The sequence below is a fragment of the Manacus candei genome, unplaced genomic scaffold, assembly GCF_025592945.1.
Source record: "Manacus candei isolate 608988 ecotype Guabito, Panama unplaced genomic scaffold, ASM2559294v1 h1tg000017l, whole genome shotgun sequence".
NCBI lineage: Eukaryota > Metazoa > Chordata > Aves > Passeriformes > Pipridae > Manacus > Manacus candei.
Window position 1 is genome coordinate 15,213,640 of NW_026138065.1, and position 20,403 is coordinate 15,234,042.

Genomic DNA, 20,403 nt, shown 5'->3' on the forward strand with positions numbered 1-20,403 from the left:
CAGTAAATAAAACACCACCACTTTAACTAAATCTTAAGAATAAGCTAAACTTACTGTACGAAAGTTACATGGAGTGATCTGAATCCATGAAGTACCAACCAAAAGCTGAGCTATTTTGCAACAGGCTATCATAGGACAAGGTGGTTTACAACTATTAACAGCAATCATCACTGTTGTTTGATTAGACTAAAACACATCTCTTAACCTAAAACATAATGAATGAGACCAAAAATTGCCTGCTATGCCATCTCGGGTCATTAGTCCATCACGGAACCATGGGAATTGCCACATCTAATTCGATGAACAGTCACTCATCTCTCCAGAACCTTGCTGCAGAGTGACAGGTTTCGCATGTTTCAAAGAAGATTAAAAAAAAGCCCTTTCTGCTAGAACACAGTTGATTTCTAATCCCTTCCATCTGCTCTCTCTTTCTTAGATGTACCTGCCATCATTAAAAGAGCAATAGAAGAAAAATTCTAGATATTCCTCCAAGGACTAACCCAGGCATTTTTCCAATACTCTCATACATATGAAGTCATGTCAAGCTATTGCCACCCAGCTGTCTGAACTCACTGGCTGGTTTATATTGCTAATGCAATTCCGAAACGAGAGTAGATGGAGGATATTTAGACCAACTAGAAAATCAGAACAGATTTCATCAGCTCAGTCCATCAGGTCTCAAAATTGTTTCGGTTTCTCTTTTTTGCAGTTTGCTTTGGACTGACAAAGAATTCACCCTAGAAGTACAGTTAATTCACTCCGCCATACTTACTCATGTACGAAAACGTAAAGAAATAAACCTCTTCTGACAGAGACTCTATTACTAAGGCTATTGCTTTGATACCAGGTCCACTTGAGTATCTTGGTTTACAGATTGACAACTGAATGAAGTAGGAGGTTGCTAACTTGGTAACTTGCCTCCTTTCAAATCTCTCACTGCAGCAAACTCACCAGCTGGGGATATTCAAGGTAACGGGGGTTATGCTTGGGCTGAGAGGTTCATGGCATCTTCAGCAGGAAGCCTTTAATGGCACAAACCTGCATGACAGGAGGTCTTGAGGTGCATGGACCATATTTCAAGATTTCCATGGATGCAATGTTCCCAAACCACACTGGCATTAGCTCCAGTGAAAAAGTGTCTCTGGTTTGCATGGCACTGCCAGGGATCACACCTCACATGATGGGATATGGTACCCCATATAGCATAAAATTTACAGCTTACAATCAGAAACACTGCAGAAAACTTCAAGAAGCTCTCAAGAGGAGATAGGAGAGGGAAAAAACGAAAGAGAGAAGCATTCTGTAAATATTCAGGGAATGGAAACATAACTCCTGTACATGCTGCGTTCGTAAGAATAGAAGATCAGATGATACACAACCCTGATGAAATAAACATATCAGAGACAGAAATGTATTCCATGGGATTAAGCTACTGTGGTTCAGTGCAAGTACTGAAGTACAAAGTTAACAACAGCAGCAGAAATAACTCGATTTACTGCTTCTACAATTCCAAGAATCCATTCATAACTCCGAGTCAGACACTCATAACGACCACTTCCAAACTTTTCCGAACGCTCACGGGGGACGCGGCCTGATGCTCAGCGCACCCCCCTCCGCAGAAGGGGTTAACAGGAGCTTTTGGGCCCCAAGGGCTCTTCAGTGGCAATTTTCCCAGCGCGATTTCCATACGGACAAACGCGTGTGCAAGCCCAGCACGGCGGGAGACAGCCGGCCACCCCCCGCTCCTGCACAGCCCCACAGTCGCCTCGGGAGCCGACACGGGCTGGGGGCAGGTTGGACACCCCCACCCCAGGGCCCGCGGCGAACGCTCCGGAGGGCGCCGGGACCGAGCGGGGCCGCCCCCACACGCCGCCCCCACCTCCCCGCCCGGGCGCCCTTCTCCGGGCCGCGGGCACCGCCGAGCCCTGCCCGCCCCTTCCCGCGGCTCCCTCGGGCCGGGACACGGCGGCAGCTCCCGCCCGGAGCCGCGGCCTCAGCGGGCGGCGGCAGCGGGGCCGCGGCCGCCTGTGGCCGCCGGGGGGCGAGCGGAGCAGGCGGGTCCCGCCCGCCGCGCCCGCGCCCCGACCGGAGGCAGCACCTACCGCTGCGCCGTCCCGGGGGGGCAGCGGCGCCTCAGCGCCGTCCCGGCGGGGGCAGCGCCCGCAGCATCCCCGGTCCGGGCCCGCCGCCGGTGCCGCTCCCGGAGCGACCGGACCGAGCCCCCTCCCTCCCTCCGCCCAATGGAAAATAGTTCCCCGGGCCCCGGAGCGGAGACATCGGGAGCGACACCTCGCCGGCCAATGAGAGCCGGCCTGGCCCCCCGCGGCGCCAATGGGAGCGGCGGGCCGGAGGGGGCGGGGCGTCACTCAGCCAACCGGGGCGCGGCGCTCGCACTGACCCGCTAGGATGTCTCCGGTCGCCTCCATTGACCACCATCTTGAAGTCGGGCGCGATGCCCGGCCTGGGAAGGGGCTCGCCGGGAGGCGGCCATTTTGGGTCCGGGCGGAATCACGTTGGGGGCGGGCGGGGAAAGGGCGGCCGAGCGGAGTCCCCGCCCCGCCGGGAGCCGAAATTCCCACGGGACAGTCGGCGTCAGAGCTGCAACGGCGGTAGAAAGATGATTTCTCCAAGCGTAACTCCTGAGGCGGCCGGATGCTGCGCTAAGCGATGGCTCCGAGGGCTGCGCAGGCAGAGACCACCCCGGCACTGCGTTTGGAGCAGTCAGGAGGCTCCTTATAGGATGAAGGGAGCAGCGAGTGCTCACGCATGGACACCCTTGGAGACACGGATGTTGTCGGAAGGGAGTAATTCCCCGTTCCAAACAGTTTCCTCTGCCTTACTCCGTAGCAAATCCATTGCTTGGCTAAAGTACAGGTGAAGTAACATCTGATCCCACCGGGCAAAGGAATCACTCGTTGCTGCACTAGGGCAAAAAGACACCCATTATTCCAAGTAACGGAGCACACTGCAGCTTTCTGTATCTGGCAAACACACACTGGGACACCACAGAGCAGAGGGTGGACAATTAGATGGGAAAAAATGTCCAGATGTCAATTGGAGAGGGAAGGGACCCTGAGTGGTACCGCACTGGAAGGCTGCAGCGAGGAGGGAATGGTGGAGGACAGTTCTTTTTGACATCCTTCTCAGTGACCTTTGAGGAGGAGATGGAGTGTGTGCTCAGTAAGTTTGCAGGTGATGGTAAAGCAGGAGCACTGGAGGACAGTGCTGCCATTTAAAGGGATCTAGACTGGTTGGGAGGAATGGCCTTACAGAAGTCCATGAAACTCAGCAAGGACAAATGCAAGGGGATTCAACAAGTCCAGCACTTGGGAAGGGAGAGCCCTCTGCAACAGTACAGGGTGGGGACTGCTGGACTGGGGAGCAACTTTGCAGGAAAGGATGTGGGGTCTCAGTGGACAACAGGTTGGCCATGAGCCAGCAGTGTATCCTGGCAGAAAAGGAGGCCAAGAGCATCCCAAATCATACCACCAGAAGCACAGCCCATAGGCCAAGGAAAGTGATTATCTGTTTCTGCTCAGCCACATGTGGAATAGTGTATCCAGTTTTGGGTCCCCAAATGCAACAAAAACCTCAAGAAACTAACAGTGGAGACTACCAGGGGAAGGTGCAGTGCTTATCCTGTGAGAAGAGTCTGAGGTAACCAGCATAGTTTACCTTGGAGAAGAGACAACTTCAGCACACAGAACATCCCCTAGCATATACATTACCAGCAAAAATCCCAAAGATGAAATAATACACTGTATAAGCAATTCTGCACCTTGGAAGAGGATGAAAAATATAATGAAACATACATAATTGATGTTAGTTGCATTCAAAGTGATACTGATGAGGCCAATGTGTGAATTTACATTTGTAGAGCAGGGTAGCACTCATGAAGGATTCATGTGCGCCCTGCACAAATGCAGCTAAATTGCCACTTGGCAGTCCTACGTAAACAGCACAAGAAAGAATGAGCTAACAACTAGCAACAATAAGCAAAATAAATACAGAGCCAGCACAGCCAGCATCTAGTCAGCCTTAACAGTTCAACATGGGGAAATGCAAGGTTCTGCACCCAGGCAGCAGCAGCCCCGGGCACCTGCACATGCTGGGAACTGACCCAGCAGCTTTGCAGAGAAGGACCTGAGGGTTCTGGTGGGCACCAAATTGAACATGAGCCAGCAATGTGACCTTGCTGCAGAGAAGGATAACAGTATCCTGGGCTGCATCAGGAAGAGTGTTGCCAGCAGGTCAAGGGACTCTTCCCCTCTACCCAGCACTGGTGAGACCACAGCTGGAGTGTGGTGTCCAGTTCCGGGCCCCCCAGTACAAGGAAGATACAGAGCTACTGGAGAGAGTTCAACAGAGGATTGCTAAGATGATTAGGGGATTGGAGCACCTCTCCTGTGAAGAGAGGCTGGAAGGGATGGGATGTTCCAGCTGTAGAAGAGAGGGCTCAGAAGAGGATCTTATCAATGTATATAAATACCCAAAGGGAGGATATGAAGAGAATGGAGCCAGGCTTTTTACAGTGGTGTCTGCTGGCAGGACCAGAGGAAATAGGCACAAACTGAAACACGGGATGTTCTACATGAACATTTGGAAACACTTCTTTATAGCAAGGTGACCACACAGTGGAACAGGTTACCCAGGGAGATTGTGGAGTTTCCATCTTTGGAGATATTCAACTGCCATCTGGACATGGTCCTGGGCAGCCAGCCCCAGCTGATCCTCATCAGGGTAGGTTGGATGAGATGACATCCAGAGTTCCCTTCCAGCCTCTACCATTATGTCATTCTCTAACATTTGCTATCACTGTATCACCTGAGAGCTTTTGCATCTAAAGCATCTTATCCTTGTGCTAGTTTTGGCTGGGACAGAGTTAATTTTCTTCATAGTAGCAAGTATGAGGCTGTGTTTTGGATTTATGCTGAAGACAGTGTTCATAATACAGAGACTTTTCATTACTGCTGAGCTGGGCTTACACAGGGTCAGGGTCTTTTCTGCTTCTCACACCACCCCACCAGCAAGGAGGCTGGGGGTGCATAAGGAGCTGGGAGGGGACACAGCCAGGACAGCTGACCCCAACTGACCAAAGGGATATTCCATACCGTATGGCATCATGCTCAGCATATAAGGCAGGGGACCAGAAGGAAGAGAGGGGACATTTGGAGTGATTATGTTGGTCTTCCCAAGTCACTGTTATGTGTGATAGAGTCCTGCTCCCCTGGAGATGGCTGAATGCCTGCCTGCCCAGGGGAAGTAGTGAATTAATGCCTTGTTTTGCTTTGCTTGCACTCAGGGCTTTTGCTTTACCTATTAAACTACGTTTTTCTCAACCTACAAGCTTTCTCACTTTTAACCTTTTGATTCTCTCCCCATCTGACCAGGGGGATGGGGCTTAGCTGCTGGCTAGGGTTAAACCACAACAATCTTTTCTGCAGTTATCCAACAGTGACTCCACTTGTATAAAAGTTACATGAGTCAGTTTTAACTATAGGCCATTTCACTTTTTAATCAGCTCTGTAGGAAAATGTAGGATTTTCATTTCCAGTATGTAGTAAATAATTTTATGCAAAATACCTAAAATCTTCTCAGAAGTATAAGGTTTTAGTAACATAAACCCTTATCATCTCTTCATATTCATAGAGCAAGTCCTCTTGATGTTACCATTTTTGTCAGGATTAAGGTTCAATGACAGTCTTCATCTAATGAAAACACCTGGCATTCTGGCCTACTACTTGGGCAAAGAACTAGTAACTGGATAGAGGGAAATAATCAACTGCTTTGTTCTTTCTACCATGTTTCATTTGGGGGATTTGATTATAGGATGGAGAAAAGAAAGAAAATAGTCTTGCTACTTGCTATAAACAAGAAGAAAAATTCCTAGTATCAGCAGAGCTAGGCTGGAGCCAGAGCTTAGCAGGATGGAGGCTGTGCAACTGGTAGTTATCATGCCCAGGCTTCACCAGCTTAACCCACGCAGCTGTGGGATTTACTTTGATTTTGTGAGGGAGCATTGGTGCAAGGGACCAGCACTGAGACCTCATGTGCATGACACTACTTGCTGTGATTTTTCTGCCGGTGTGGACATCTGAAGAGCTCTATGGGTAAGACTGAGAAGGATATGAGAAAGCCGTGGGCCTTTGCGGGTGCTCCAGACTATGAGGATGCAATGAGCCTATTGGAAGAAATTAGATCACGTCCTTTCTCAGGATGTGCACCCCCTCTTGAATGAAAATCAATTCGCTTGGAAAATATTTGGGCAATTCCTTCTTTCATAAGTCATTTCATTTTCCCGATGGAGGGCAGTGGTCCATTCATCGTGGTAGGACAAGGGGTCGCTGTGAGGAAACACCACTTGGAAGAAGGTGATCAGAGGCTGGAAACTGAGCAGGCTGCTACCTCCCACACTGGCTTGCTTTCATCTTTCAGTGTTTATTTCCCAGGCATGCTGCCAGCCCGGGGTGTGTGCTGCCAACAAGCAGCTCAGCACTGCTGGGCATGCCGTGCACAGTGCCCTCAGCCTGCCACTCCTGGGGGACACTGCCCACTGTCCTCTCGGCCACCGTGGTTACTTCGCCAGCCCCGAGCTGCCACATTAACTGTGTTTCCTTAGCCCAGTTCTGCTGGATCGTTGCTTCCCAGTGTGTCCTTGGCTGATCTGCTTCTCTGTTGAAAATTGTCTGACCCTGGCAAGCTCTGCAGCTCTGACCCTGAGCACTTTCTCCCATTCCCTTCTCCAGAGTTTATCCTCTCTCCATTTGATGCTGCCTCCTTGCTTCTAGGCTTTTTCCCTTCAGAGTGGAACTAGATGACACTCCTCTCTCCTTCAGCCAGGCAGAGAATAATTAGTGATGGAAAATCTAAGATAATAACAAGTTAAGAGAGCTGGAGCAGAACAACAACCACTTTCATTGTCCTGCTGAGGAAATCTTGGTGTCTGTGGATAAATCCTGTCAGCAAACGACACCTTGAAGCAAAAGGCTGATGAGCACTAGATAAACCACAAAGACTTGGGAACAAGGACTTGCAATAGGGACAGAGACCTCTGCAAAGCAGAAGCGGACAATCCTGGGAGAGGTAGAGCAAATGTAGAGTCTTGTCTGTGTCTAATCTAACAAACATAATCCCAACATAGTACAGATTTAGGATTAGGAACAGAGGAACCCCCATCAGCAGGCCAGCCAGCTCCATGTAGCTGGTTTCACCTACCAAGTACTGCCCTGCTTTGCCTTTGCTGACCTCTGACAGTTTTGCTTGCATGTGAAATCAGCCACAGCACAGTGATCTGGTTGTTCACAAACAGACTCACTGCTAATTTTGCAGGACCAAAAGTTCTATGTTGCCTAAATGAATAGAAGGCAAGTTAGCACTTAAAAAACCCGTGAGAACCTAAGGTATCAGAAGAGAAATGTACTTTGGAAATACTGACCTGAACATCCAGCACACCTGCCCTGTCCAGGGACTGCCCTTCAAAGAAAAGGCAAGGCTGCTAAAATGACTAGATCAAACTGGAAGACATGGGTGCAAACGATTTTAATCTGGGCTAACTGAACATGGCTAGAAGCAGAGGGCCGTGAAATAAGGATACCCTGGTGTAATCACTGTGGTGGAGGAAGAGCTCAGAAAGTTACTTGCTTTCTCATTCAGTCCTTTGCTTTCCTCTGCCTGCTTGTCTGCAGCTGAGCTGGGGAAAAGACCTACAGCCTTTCTAATTTTTTTCTGAAGCTGAGTCATTTGGGCAGATGAAATAAGAACATCTATGATGCTCCTTTCTCCATTGTTCCATACCTCGAATAACCATTGACACCAAGGCTGAAACATCACCTTTCTGGTTTGGTTTCAGGTTCCCCGCTTTGCACAGGTGTTAATAGTGATTTGTCCTGCCGGAAAAAGGACAGCCAGGCTCCAGGACAGCTTCAGGCAGGCACAACGCATGCAGTGATTTTCAAAAGTACCCTGACATGTCCAAGCACCACCCAAGATTGTAGTATGTGGTCTTGATCTTTCTTTTACTGAGTAATACAAAGCAACTGCTAGAACCGGTCCCTAGCCTACCCTCTTTTGCTTATGTGTTTGTTCATTAAGTAGCTTCCAATGATCCCAAGAGTCAAGAAGTCTGTTCTTGCAGGTGCAAGGAAGGTATCATTTAAAAATATTTTCCTTTGAAATGGATTTATTTGTGATCTACTCTGGTGCTCTATTACTAATTTATGAACTGACATACTTTTGTTACCAGTAAACAGTAGCTACCATGATCTTAAAATGAAAGAGTCAGGAGGTTTTAAGAGGAAGGTAGACATTTTGCAGAAAGTCAGTGCTTAGCATTTTCTGAAAACTAGATCCCTCTTTAAGGTATTTCAAACTGAACATATAAAAGCAAAGAAACCCCAAATCATTAGTTACTTTTGAAAATTTTAGCCAGGAAACATTTTTTTTTAGTGCTGGTTGTGGAGTCATTAATTATCATTGCACAGAATGTAATAACAAACCAGAGCTCCCCAATGGGCAAAAGCAAACCACTTTTTCTCTAGTTCTTTTTTTTTTTTACAGCAATAATAAAACATATTATTATGAACTTCCCACTATGAATGTTCTCCAAAGCAACTTGATATTAAACCCCAAATCATCTGAATGGATGAGTTTTTACAGATTGTTGCAGCAGGGCAAACCAGGAATGTTATTAGAGTGGCCTGAGGCACAGTACTGTTCCATGGAAAACAAGGAACAGTTAAAAATTTAAAGTGTTCCAAAATTCATTTTCTCAAAAGGGATTTGTGGCACTGCTGACATTAAAGCTGTTCCTATTCAAGCAGCTATATTCCCGATGAGACCTTTGTTTGTGCCTATTTAGTCTGAAGGATCTGGTTTATTTCACCAGGGCAGAATACTAATGTGAACTGGTGGTTCTGTTGTCTGGACTTGTTTCATTTTCCTTCCTTTCTTCAGCAGCAATGCATTTGCATAATTTTTTGGGCTCCAGCAAAAGTATGAAAAGATTGGGTTGAAACCTACTTAATGCCACCCAAATGCATTCCAGGTTTATATTTTTGGTGCTCAGTCCCTGTGGCTGCACACTGTACTGCGGGATTGGCAGACCACACCTTCCGTGATTCCACATGGCAGACTGTTTTTCAGCACCTGCAATAGCACTTTTCATTGGCAGAATTCACTGCTAGTTAGAAGGAGGTGAAGCAAAATGATCTGTAACTGATGTCTGACACCAGCATCAACAGGGTTGTGTTACATGGACCAGGGTTTTTGAATATGGGTATGAGCAACCTAAAAGTTGCTTTAAAATATCCCTTTGTTCTCCAGGTCACTTGATTGTCAGCATAATTACAGTATAAATTGAACCAAGAATATCTGTGCAGGCTGTATTCTTCTGTGGCAGTGCCTCCTAGGAGGTGGTTTGGGAAACATTCTGGTCGGTGGCTTCACTCCACTTGGAGATTTCCACACTTGCAGCAAAGAAGTTTTGAACTTGTTCTGTGTTTTCAAAGGACTGAAGATCAGCGATGTAGGGTTTAGGTCTTAGATCTCTTGCTCTCATAAAAATCTGATTTATATTCAGTAATGTTTGGTGTTAGTGGCTACTAATGTGACTTCTGAAGGCTGACAGCCAAACTTAAAGAATGGAAGAAAGTGTTGGAAGAGTGTATACAATGTCAAAACAACTGAATTGTTTATCTTAAATGATCTTGTGTCCGAGCATATGCTTGGGGGTATGCATAAATATAAATATAAATTTAGATTATCAATCAGTAGCAAGGTACTAAAAAAAGAGAGAATGGATCTCAGATTTTCTTCACTCTCAGTCAAGAAACATAGAAAATACAGTGTGTTTATTTCTTTGGGTTTGGGGTTCTCTGTTGTTGTCATCGAGGGAAGAATATAAACTGGGAAACACAGCTAAAGCCATAATTGAAGAGAGCTGCACAAATGAGAATTATAAGAAAATGAGAGTGAAAGGGATAGAATAATAATACACATACAATTTATGTGAATCCAGTGTCATTTATATAAACTCGGTTTATGTTAAAATTAGTGCCTGTTTCCTGTATCAGAGTTGTCTGGATTTACTACAGATTGGATATTAAAAGATATTGTCCTTAGAGCACAAGCTCAATAAAGACTTGAAGCTTTCTTTTTCTTAAAGCAAAGTCACAGAACAACAAAGTCACGTAGTAGTTGAGGTTGGAAGGGACCTCTGGAGGTCATCTTGTCCAAGCCCCTGCTTGAGCAGTGTCAGCTAGTACAGGCTGCCTGGAACTGTGTCCAGTTTAGTTTTGAATACTCTAAGGATGGAGACTCCACTAGCTCTCTGGCCAACCTGTGCCAATGTTCAATCAACCTCAGAGTAGAAAAGCATTTTCTTGTGTTCAGGTTGAATTTCATGTGTTTAAATTTCTACCCATTACCTCTTGTCCTGTCTCTGGGCACTACTGAGAAGGTTGCCTTCTTTTTCTTCTTTCCCTCCCATTAAATATTTGTACACATGGATGACATCCCCCTTCACCTCCTTTTCTCTGGGCTGAACAGTCCCACCTCTCCCAGCCTCTCCTCCTTCAAAAGATGCTCCAGTCCTGTAATTATATCTGTGGCCTTGTGCAGGCCAGACTCTCCCTGGTAAGTCCCCACCCCTCTTGTTCTGGGCAGCCCAGAACTGGACACACTACTCCAGTAGTAGGCCACCGGGGTGTGGCCTCACCAGGGCTATGTAGAGGGAAAGGATCACCTCCCATGACCAGTGTTCCTCCTAATGGAGCCCAGGATGCTGTGGAGTGCTGTTTTCTGGGTGCACACCTGCGCTCCCAGCTACCTGTGGGGCTGAATCTGCCCAATGGCCTGAGCCCAGGATTAGCAGGCTGCAGTGTGCTGTGAGGAACAGGTGTCCATACTGAGGCCAGCAGCAACATGGTGATCCCCAGGGAGCTGAGGCTGCCTAAGGAGGAGTGAAACAGGGTAGGTAGGAAATGGAGAGGGCCAAAATTCTTGACAATAGACAAATTAAAAAAATTGAGAAGGTTTTAGATGTTAATTTCAAACCTAGAAGAGAATTAGATTGTCTTAAACATGCTATATTTTGAAAATATTTCAGTGAGGGAAAACTTTTATCACATGTTCAACTAACCAAATAGTAGTTAATAACCTTCTAAATTAGTTTTCTAAGCCTTATCTCCTGGGTCAGAACAGGGAGAAGAAAGGGAGCATAGGTGACTAAGTTTAGTCAAGTTACCTGGTAACAGAGCCAGGTAAGACAACTCCTGGATCTCCTGCCTCACACACCCACATACACATACATTCACACCGTGGTTTGTAACTGTAATTAGCACTGAACAAAGCACATCTGTCAAGCACATACCTCTTGCCAAGCCTGCACAGTTGGCAGCAAAACACCACCACTGTGGCTTTACTTGCTCAAGGTAAGGCAAGGCACTGCCTCATTTATCCCTGTGTCACCCTGTTCTCTTGGGGTGACAGTGAAAACAGTGAGCTTTGGGGCACTATTGTTGTTTCCCACAGGCATACCACACTGTTGGGGATCTTTTCCACTTGTTATTCTGGACTTCAAATGCATTGTTGGGATTGACTTTGGTTAAGTCACCCAGGTTGCAAAATGGGCTCCACGACAAACTGCGTGCCTCATCAGACCTTCATTTCACCAAGTATTTCCGTGAGTGCCATGCCTCATCACCAGCTACACAGACCACTTTTGCATCCAGGATGGAGTCTGCTTTCGGGAAATGTTCAGCAGGACCAACATGGACTCCAGGAATGCAGACATAGACACGTCTGAGAAAGCAAGCAGCAAGTTATGGTTGTTTTCAAGCCTTGTTCTGAGGTGAGAGGAGGCCTCAGGGGTACATCTCAAAGTGTAAAGCAGTGACCAGATTAAAGGAGATTTAAAGCACAAATTAAAGGAACCCTTATTAGGGAACACATTAGAAGAAGTAGGACAACTAGAACATTTTCTCAGGATGTGCTCAGAACCACACAGGAATTGTTTCAAAGAGCAGTGGCTTATGACTAAAAGAGACAGCTTAAAGTGTTTTTGGACATCATATGTCTCATCTTTACCATAGGTTTAGCCTTTCATGGGCAAACACTCCAATTGCAGCACAAGGGGTGTTTCATTTCTTACTAAAGGATGCTATTTAAATGTTGGCAGTTCAAAGTAAGGGTGCAGTGCTAGATTTTTATGCTCTGACTCTTATGACCCCTCTTCTCCACCCTTTTTGCGTTGAAAGCCCATTGGGGTTAACCCGCATGTATTGGCTGAGTGGGAGCACAACTTATGGTCAAATACTACTGGTTCCAGTGCTTATTTTCCTAAGCATTCCTATTGTCTCCAGTCAGGCTATTTCCATTGATAAAGACCATTCTTGTTGTAAAGGAATGTACTAGTAGGTTTTTTTTATTTGTAACTGGCAAATACTTGGCCTTTCGGCTGGCAACATCCCTAAAATGTATGTAGCTGTATGACTAGAATAAGATTTAAAGAAACTCAAACATTCATGCTGATCTTGCCTTAAAACTTAAATATCAGAGTTTCCTATCTTTGAAATATCTAACTCCCACCAATTCCAGTGAAATAGATATTAAGTACCCTTGAGAATTTGAACCTGGAGCATAGCAGAAGGCAAAATATAACTCACAGAAAGGTATAATAGAAAAATAATTATATTATAAAAATAACTCGTAGTGCTATTGCAGTGGATATTCTGCACTTGGATGTCTCCTTTAAAAGGATTTACAAGGTTTATAAATCTGGTTCTAAAATGTTTTAGAACTCAAATCTGAGATAGATCATGTTTTTTTTTTAAATTGCCACAACCACCTGAATGGGTTCAGCTGAAGAGATTCAACTTACAAGAGTGAGTATGATTTTTCTGACAGGCTCTATTCTCCTGTGTGTATTTGATAATATAAGCTACAGAATCACTCGTGTGTTCCAGTTAAAGACTATACCTCTACAAAGTTCTAAAAGTAGGCTCTCAAATCAGCTTGTTAGAGACAACAAGCCATATTGATTCTTACTGGGAACGAGATATGTATTAAGTTTTGATGTTGCTACCACCTGTGGGAAACATTAAAAGAAATTGGCAACAGTCAGAATTTAACTCTGTCTGTCAGGAAATGTAAGCCATTAGGCTAGTCCTAAAATCTAGGTGATTTTGGCCCACTAAGTCAAATTTTCATTTTTAGGCACAAAACACTGTAATTATAACCAGGCAGTTTATACCTGAAGACAGACAATGAACTGTCCAGTTGCCTAGATGACACATAACACTTCTTGTGTGCTTTTGAAATGAGATACTTTTTGATGTACTGAATCTGGACATGCTTATCTGGTGTTCAATAGAACATAACAGGTTTTCGGATGCCTTGTAATCTCACTTTGTGACATTAAAACATTCAGGTAGCTTTCCACTTTCATCATCTGTATTATATCACTAACCAACCAACTCAAGGTTCTATATTTTAATCCCTGGAAAGACTGCTACATCTTACGTTCCTCAGAATCTCCCCAGGCCACTCAGGTAAAATGTAGATAGTAAATCTGAGCTGCCCATTCAGAGCTGGACCCGGCTCCATCATTCCCTGGATTTGGCCTATGCTTATTGACTGAAAATTACTGTAGTGCCATCTAGTGCTACTCTGCTGATCCTTGCATTTGCTGTATAGTTTCCAAGGACATTGCTCTGGATTCATTACTTATAGCTCTAAATACACTGAAATCTTGAAAATGCAATTAACTTCTTTGGCAACATTTCCCATCCCCCATTTTTTTTCTCAGGCAAGGCATTATATATATTATATATATTTCTATAACAGGCTTTCCAGCAATGCATTAAAATTGACTCTGAGTGTGGAGTGGGGAAGGAATCGGAGATCATCTTGCAAAGAGCATGTGTTCCTGCATCTTCCAAATGTGCAACTTTTAAATATAGGAATGCAGAAATTGCTCAGGAAATTATGCCTAGAGAAGGGGAGGAATCCTTGCTTGCAAAGATGATTTTGAAGCATAAAACCCAACCCAGTTGGTGAAGAAACTATTCTTTTCCCTGTATATATAGCATGCTATCTCTGTTGAAAAATCCACAGGGATTACCGCACCCTAGGAGATGAAAAAGACTTCCAAGACTTTCTATGCAACTCTGTTAAGTAAAATGTCCCTTGTTCATGTAGCAATTGTCCCTGTTAACCCGAACAGGTCTCCTACGTTTCTAGACTGGGAGCACTAGAGGATTTTGGTACTGATATGGGACAGCTGCCCTAATAGAAACTGCAGTTGAAAACCAGTTACCCAAAAGGCAGCATCTGGCTGTCTGCAGCCTGAAGCAGTGTGCCTTGAGACACCTAATGCCATATTTTTAAAGTATTTTTAAAGTATTACTACAAAGACAGTCCTAGTGGGAAACCAGTGGGAAATAAGCACTTGGGGGCTTGTGAAGATCCTGCTGGGTTCCTGTCTACATCTGCAGAAGTTTTTAAATCTGACCTCAAGACACCTTGTGGTCAAGTAAATGTGCTTTGCTAAATGTGACGCCGATTTTGTGAGCTGTGGTACAATGTGACCTGTGGCCTGTGTGATTAAAAAGTAGCTGCTGTTGCCAGATGTTCCACGTGTCTCCCCAGGCCACTTATTTAGAGTGTTGGCAGCATCTACCCTCAAGCAGTCCAGCACCCCCGGGGCCAAATGGCTATTTCTGTTTTCTTGAAGAGCTATAATGTCAAAACATTTATCTGAAGTAGTTTGAGGCCATGCCCATGATAGCAACTGGGGAATGAATAATTTCAGGTATGTAACAGGTTCCACAGTAAAGCCTATTCTATGACTTCTTTCATCTCACAGTCTTTATATAGTTCAAGAACTATACTGGGCTTGTTCTTACAAAGTACTGGGCTTGTTCTTGAAAAGTCCTACTGACACTCCCAGCCTTTTCATCACACCTTCAATACAGATCTAAAATTAGACTCTGTTCCTGAAATGAATATATTGCTCTTCAATACACAAGCTACACATTGAACAATAAATTCTTGTCTTAGTGTTGCATTAGCTAAAGGTAAGATAGGAAGTTTTAAGTTTTACCACACCTAAGATAATCAAATAAATAATAGAAATTGTTTTTCAAGTAGTCTGCTTGAAAGTTATAGCATTTTATTAGCGAACAGAGCAAATTTTGCCTGATAGCAGAACTATAGGTAAGAGAGTAAAATAGGTAAGAGAGGGAATATTATAAAACTCTAAATAAATATTTATCAAGAATTTAACCCAGCATACAAATCTAGAAGCATTATTGCTATTTTATATAAATGTCTAGACCTTATTTTTTTGAGTGAATTCATGCCTATTTAATAAGGAGGGTGGTGCCAACAATTTTATAGAAAAGCCCCACATGTATTTTTCCTCTGGAATGTCTCCAGACAAGTCACACTCTTAAAAAACAATTTTTAGCTCTCATCCTGCAAAGGCTTGTGTATGTGTCAAGTTTTACATGCTGAGAAGAGCCTCATTGATTTAAATGGAGCTACTCACAAAGTAAAATGTTAAGCCTCTGCACAAATTTCACCAAGTTCAGGTTTTCTGTTTGAAATACATTTATGTATTCTCAACTTTTCCTTTTGAAAGGGCCCTTACTGCCTGTTGTTCAGTTTTTGTGTTTCCAACTGTCAGAGACTGAAAGGGTTGATGATTTATGCATTCTAGGAGACTTTTGCAGGCTTTTGACCTCTGATGGGCAGTTGGGCCCATCCCTCCCTCCAGTGCTGAAGGTGTCAAGCCCTGAAAAGGCAGAAAAAGCCGAGTTTACACCTCCGATGGCCCATCAAAGCGCATCCCCCTCTGCCAACTTGAAAGGCGTGGACCAGGCCAGGCACAAAAACTCTGCGCAGGCCCGGGGGGGGGTTGGAGGCTCGAGGCATGGCCCGTGACACTAACCATGGATATAATAACTCATAACTTCATGGAGTGTGAGGGGTTCCCTCCTTCACCCCCAGCAGATCAAGGCCACCACTTCAACTGACAGAAGCAGCAACTACTAAGTGTCATCGCTGGACCCCGTGGGCGGTGACTATATACGTTTTTTTCCACTCTCATCTTTTCTTTTTCCTTACTCTCCCTTACTCTTACCCTGTCTTTTTCACCGCTATGCATTTTCTCCCTCCCCCCTCCAAAGTTAGCTCTATGTCACACTGTTATATGACAACACCCAAAATGCCAGCATACCCGTTGATACAAAATTGTTAAAATAAACCTTACCAATATATGTTTTCAGACACCGATTATTCAGTGTGGTTTCACTCTAATCCACCCCAAGGGAATTATTGATAAGAACCTGGGTTATCCCCCTCCCCTTTTTCTGGGGCGGGGTTGTAACACCAACACTTTCTGTAGCTGTTCTAGTACTACTCCAGCCTGAATTTGCTGGAACATTTCGCAGGATCCTGCAAACTGTGCAAGAGGAAACTGCAAGAACGAAACCTATACAGTCTATACTTTGCACAGATCAGGACTGCAATACATGATCCTTGGAACAGTATTCATAGATCTCTGTGAGTTAGTGAGAGATGGAATTTGATCCAATACAAAATGTCTCAAATACACTCAGCAGGAGTAAGCATGCCCCCACCCCACCCCATGAATGCCAGTAACTTTGATTTTTAAAAAAAGTTTCTAGTGCTGTTCCTGAAAAAAAGTCAAATGTGATTTGGGAATGACACAGTTTAGTAACATCTTCTGTGGAAGGAGTCCACAGAAGGTAATTTCAGAGTCTCCACTGCTGTCCAACACTTTCTCAAATCGCAAAGGGGTGAAAAAACCTGATGTGAGAAGACACTTTTCAGATTTTGCCGTGTAAGTTCTACAGAATAACAGCAAACTGAATATCTTCCTGAAGTCTTGGAGGTGACTGTATAAGCTATTTCAGAGGTGTTCACTGTCTATCTTGGATCATGCTCAAGTTAGAAAACTTAAAGCAGTGATTTATAATTACCATCTGAGTGACATCCATTTGGAACATATCACAGGAACTGTGGGAAAGACTGATACAGTTTAATTTAGGAATTTTACTTTCCATTCTGTTAACTCTGATAAGACTTTCAATTTTAAGACTGCTAAATATGTCTTAGCAGTAAAATATACCAAATGTGCAAACGAACTACCTAAATTTTACCCTTTTTTAAAGGTTAGGATTACATTTCCATTTTACCTAGAAAGCATTTCACACATATTGTGAGCACAGCATATTACACAAAATTGAGCTGATTGACAGTGTCACAGCTAAAGACATTACACAACTGTCTCATTCTTTTAAAACATCAAATAGATATTCTACTCTGGTATACTTCAAACTGTGTGAGAGATTTAGATATAATAGGTATAGATCAGTTTTTCACTGTCAAGCAATAAATATATCTTAAGAAACAATATCGAAACAGACACCTTTAAATACAAATATTGGTATTTGGCATATAAAGTTCTCCTCTCTGATACTGTTCTGACTGCTAAACCTGACCTGATTTCTGTCTGAGGGACTTTTTCTTATCTGCTTTCTTTTGCATGTTTTGTTTTGTTGGTTGATTGGTTGTTTTCTTTTTTCCTTGTTTTTTTTTTTATCTTTTTGTGCTGCTTTTACCCTTGGGACAGAACTGGTCTAATTTGTACCTTCATGGATGATCCTGAACGTGGTATCAAGCAACAGAGTAGGGAACCCACCACTGCTCCAATACAAGTCCTTTCCAAAGACCAGGTACCTGTGTGAGTAAATGACATCTCTCCACTCAACCTGATGAATGAATGTAACTAAACATTGACTTCTATATTAAGCATGTATTTAACATGTAACAGTCACATAATGGGTGTGTGCACATCTGCATGGAGAGGTCAAAACATTCTGTTCTAGGAGATATTGATGTTGGACATTAGACAGTAATGCAGGGAGGCACTGAGGTTTAAAGTAGAGAAAGGAAGGAGCAACTGTGTAGGAAGGAGGTTGAAGAGAAGAGGATGAGAGTGAAAACCAGGATGCACAAGGAGAGTGAAGGGTGAATGGACTGGAAGAGAAGCAGCAAACAACAGCAATGGGCCAGGCAAATGGAGGCTGGTGCAGAAATAGCAGAGCCCGAAGTTTGGAGTTCAGGACATGGTTGTCTCCAGAAGGACGAGGCCCTTACCAGCTGTTGCTGTGCATCTCTTCAGACAATGAGAGAAATGAAGGTGTTGGAAAGCTATGGCTGATCTCAGCCTTAAATGGATGCTTTGAGGAAGAGTAAGATTTTAAAATGCTGAGGGAGAGAGAAAGAAACAAGGGAAGGTGATATCTGAGTCGAGCCTCAATGTGACTTGTGATTTTATTTCAGGCTGTTGCCAACACATATTTAATTTATTTTTGTGATTACTATTGGATAATATTAAAATGTGTGTCAAGTTGTGACCCGTCAAAGGTGTTCAGAAGGTGTTTCAGTCCATAGCAGGGAAAAGATTTTGTCACTCCTCATTTAACACTCCCCAGGTTAAGTATTAAATGTAGCCAAGGGCTGTCTGTGAGTGCACTGGAGAATCCAGCTGGAGCAGAGAGGCGTGGAGGTGGTCTTTGATAAAGAGACCAGATAAAGTGAGAGCAAACTGGAAATTGAGCTGTGCAGAAGTCTGCAAGTGTGAATGTCATCTGTAGCCTAACATCACACTGAAATCAAATATATTTCTAATGAACTCTTCCAGCCTTCAGAAAGATTCATATACCTTGATGCCCTTGAATATGGCAGATCGGTGCCTGGGATCCTTTTCTCAGCTGCTGCTGCTGCTCCCCCAGTGGGATGGGAGGCTGTCTGATTTGTAGGGACTGGATAGTTGAGGCACAGAAGTTCGGAAACCCTACTAAGCCCCTGAGACCTTGACTACAGCTGTGATGGCAGCAGGAAGCCCCTTTCAAACTCTCTCACCCTGAATATCTTCTTTGTCCCTTAATCCAGGACCTTTAAGAGAAGAAAAAATTGGTGAATGCTCACTAGATCCTGTCACTAAGCTTCAGGATTTATGGCTCGGGTGCAAAGGTGCTGCAGCACCCATCTCCTCAGGGCATGGGGTCCTCTATCAGCCTCCACTGCTAGAGCAGGAGACTCTCAGAGTCAGTACTGCAAAGCAATGGAAGGATGGAGAGAGCCATTTTACCCGTTCTCTGTTCCTTATTGTCAAGTAATAGTGCACAGGCCAGTCAGTTTTCATAACTTGCTATGGGTTATCTGATATTTAGTAAGAGTTGCAGGGTTTGCTTTGAAAAGAACTGACATATTGCAGGATTGCTCTGGAGCCAATCTCTTGCAAAAGAGTATCCCATTTCACTTTGCTGACTAACACACCCATCTCTCAGTGGCACTGTTTCCTATCCCCTCTGTTTAACAGCCAGATTCATTTTCATCCTTTATTACCATTTCTTTAGTTTTACACACTTCACTGCTGTAACTCCAAATAATCTCCATCTGGAATATAACTTTGACTCTCTTTTTTCATATTACTCATTTAGTTTTGTCGATGTTTCAGTTTAACTCTGCCTTTTTTGGGGGATTTTTTTCAATTTTAGTAGTGAGTTGCTGGAAGATTGTTAGCCAAGTTTCTGGGTGGATTGCATTAGCTTCTCATTCTTATTTAAAGGTACCAAATGCTAAAAGTTAACAGATTGTGTCACAGCATAGATTTCATAATTTTTTTGAAAAACCAGGAATAATGCTTGTAATGGATTCCTTTTTTTGTCCTCCTAATGCTTGCTGTATACTTGTGATGAACTCTATCAAGATAGCAAGTTCAGCTGTGTTCCCAAGTCTCTGTAACTCCTTCTTGGTAGTGGAATGCCTTTCCCCCCCTTCAATATTTATGTAGTTTCATGTCTCAATAAGTCTAAATATATTTCTGTTTAATAGTAATAGTGTGGACTTCTATATGATGTTACTTGTCTTTCTGGTAGATTGGTTTCTTTCTATTTATCCTTTTTTCTTTTATCCCTACAAATGCAAGAGGTGTGTTAGAACAGACTTGCCTCTTTACCAAGTGCTTGATTAAAATCAGTTAAAGGCTCCTCTTTATGATTTCTGCACATGCAGAGCAGAAATCAATGAACTCATTCAGGACCAGGCTCTGTCCTCTTTTTCACAGGAGTAGATCCAGAGATCTCTGCTGACTGCTCTGGAATTATAGTGCCTCAGTTTATGAGACCAAAATTTCTGCTTTAATGTGTAGCCAGCAGCATAGTTCTCTCATTGTCAGGAAGATGCTAATTCCTATGAGTGTTTAAACTTTGTTTTCAGAATGGTTAGAAAGTGAGCATATCTTTTTTTCAGCATTCTCTGAACTTCCATTGATAATTAAGGTGTTTTACAAAGTACTGCAGAAATTCATTA

At 43.9% G+C, this 20,403-nt stretch overlaps 2 protein-coding genes across 3 annotated transcripts in view; both read right to left on the reverse strand.

Annotated features, from left to right (window-relative positions):
* The window catches only part of SOCS5 (suppressor of cytokine signaling 5), a 31,822-nt gene extending 29,405 nt beyond the window's left edge, over positions 1–2,417 (reverse strand). The window contains exon 1 of one of the 2 annotated variants that reach the window (XM_051782895.1): positions 2,399–2,417. The gene's annotated coding sequence lies outside the window, so the exon portion shown is untranslated. Of the gene's footprint in view, positions 1–2,102; positions 2,223–2,398 lie in introns of those variants that run through there. The other variant, XM_051782894.1, reaches the window with a different exon arrangement.
* The window catches only part of RHOQ (ras homolog family member Q), a 175,496-nt gene that overhangs the window by 34,260 nt on the left and 120,833 nt on the right, over positions 1–20,403 (reverse strand). The gene's annotated exons all lie outside the window — the stretch shown is intronic.